At 48.2% G+C, this 2,419-nt stretch overlaps 1 protein-coding gene across 1 annotated transcript in view; it reads left to right on the top strand.

Moving 5' to 3' along the window:
- The window catches only part of LOC105308298 (probable threonine--tRNA ligase 2, cytoplasmic), a 44,188-nt gene that overhangs the window by 23,617 nt on the left and 18,152 nt on the right, over positions 1 to 2,419 (top strand). The gene's annotated exons all lie outside the window — the stretch shown is intronic.

Raw genomic sequence — 2,419 nt, 5'->3', positions numbered from 1 at the left:
GAGTAAGCCTGTTGATGGCGTCCGTAGAAATCAGCTTTTGGGGACACAGAGCAGGACGTAGAAGGGGGGACGGTGGATCAGTATGGGGAGGGGCGGGGCGGCAAGTGGAGAATGACCACATGGCCATCTCTGCCGCTACGCAGAGTCCGTTTTTGTCTTTGGCTTGGCCCGAGTGTGACATCCAGGTGTCGGAAGAGCCTCCCAAACCGTGAGGCGTCTGTCCTCGCCGTTTCCCAGCTCCCGAGGCTCGTCAGCCGCGGTCGCTGTCCCTCGGTCGTCACGTGGCGTTCCCCGTGTGTCTCCACACCGTCTTCCCTCTGCCTGTGTCTGTCCAAAGGCCCCTGTTGTAAGGACCCCGGCCATCTCAGACGGGGGCCACTCTGATGACCTCGTCGGGACTTGACCACCTCTGTAAAGACTCCGTTTCCCCATGACGGTCACATTCCGAGGCCCTGGCGGTTAGGACTTCAACCTATCTTTTTCGGGGGGACACAATTTAACCCACTAGAGTGCACAGCCCACGTTTTCTTCCCAAAGGATCTAAGTTCTTGGTGACCCGTCTTTACTGGGTTGCCAGGGTCCCCACTGCCCGCGCCTGCTGGATGTCGAAGTGCTCGAGGCTGCTCGCTGCATCCCGAAGCCCCCCGACTCGCCATCTAGGAGCAGCGCCCGCTCCCCCATAACGGGGTGTCATCCTGGCCACGAGCACGTCGGCCTCTGCCTTTCGGTTCGGTAGCAGAGGGAGCCACGCTGCGGGCGCGCGACAGTCTCAGCTCCCGGCGGGACCGTGTCTGGGGCTTTTGGTGGACGTATTCTCTCCTCGGGCACAAGCGTCAGGAATAAAGATCCCACAAGACAGGAAGAGCCGCCGACACAGGACCGGGTCCCGGAACGGCAGTGGGACTCTAAAGGACAGAAGACAGGGCCAACGCCTTAAAGATACGGATCCTAGAAATCTGCATCCGGCTCGGGTCGGCCAGCCTCGGGGTCTCCCGTTCAGCCGCCGCTTTCCCGGGTCTCCCGAGGCAGCGGTTCGCCTGGTTCGCAGATTCGAAAGTCTCCAGCTTTCATCTCCTTTCCTCTTAGGCCTCGTAGATTTATGTGTTTTACAAGCTCTCCTGCTATTTTAGTGCGGTTTGGGGAAGGAGCCGCTTACGTGGACTTGCTTTAGCTATAATGAAAAATTACTTAAAAGCCTTTCTCGGTGACACTGATATTTAGGTGTATCTAAGTATTTTCAGGTGGCCCGGTCGCCGGCACAGGTAGACCCTCACTACCTTCGAAATTATTATTTCAAGGACAAAATAGGATCTTTAATCCTCAGAATAAGCCGCCAGGATTTCTTCAGACCAGACTCAGCTGAAGATTGCTCGGTCACCACCACGGGACCCTTCGCCAGCACTGGATGTTATTTACTCTTTAGAGAAAGAAATTACTGGCATAGCCTGAGATATATGTAAGTTTGAAATATTTAAATCTGAAGAGAAGGTAAATTGCAGTAGAGTAACCGTCTATGTATCTTCCACGTAGATGTAGCAGTTGTTAACTTTGCCAGTGTGCCCTGTCTCTCTCTCTCACATAACCGTGTGTTTGTAAGAAACAAAACAATACTACACGTGTGTATTATAATGTAACTAATATAACCAAAGAAACAAAACAATACTGCACGTGTGTATTATAATATAACTAATATAACCAAAGAAACAAAACAATACTACACGTGTGTATTATAATATAACTAATATAACCAAAGAAACAAAACAATACTACACGTGTGTATTATAACATAACTAATAACCGTAAGGCAGTATACATATAAACATATGTGCTTATTTTGTACATAAATATAGTTACTTGTTGCTAAATCACACGAACTAAGCCGTAGACACGATGACATCTCTCCTCACGGGGCATACTTTAAAATCACCTCCAAACGCGTCAACAAAACATAACATTTCTAACAGGATTATATGCAGAGTGGATTAAAAATCCATTGGCCCCGTCTCCTGAGCTAAGTTTTAAAGCTAGAGCTTTAGTGTCTCTGCTAAAACCAAACGCACGCGCAAAAAGTCATTTAATTTCTGACGCATTGTTTAATCTGAATATATGGAGCCATCTGACACGGCCACCAAATCATTACTGCCATTCGTCACGATGTATAATTTTGTTAAAATTTTCTAACTTAACAGAGGGCAGGTACAGTGGCCCGCTAGGTGTCTGAGACCCCAGCTCCACCACTGGCCTGAAGAGACACTCTGCTGAGAGTGACAAATAATATCCCTTTTAGCGATATAGTGTTATTAGTAATTTCCAAATATTTTATCTTTCTGTAATTTTAAATCTTTCTTTTACTTAGCTGAAATGTGGTGGTTTAGATCTATGCCAGATGTCCGTTAAGCGATTGACGAATGTCGAGACT

The sequence above is a fragment of the Pteropus vampyrus genome, unplaced genomic scaffold, assembly GCF_000151845.1.
Source record: "Pteropus vampyrus isolate Shadow unplaced genomic scaffold, Pvam_2.0 Scaffold564, whole genome shotgun sequence".
NCBI lineage: Eukaryota > Metazoa > Chordata > Mammalia > Chiroptera > Pteropodidae > Pteropus > Pteropus vampyrus.
The sequence above is the reverse complement of the archived record's forward strand: the minus strand, read 5'-3'. Positions and strand labels throughout refer to the sequence as shown.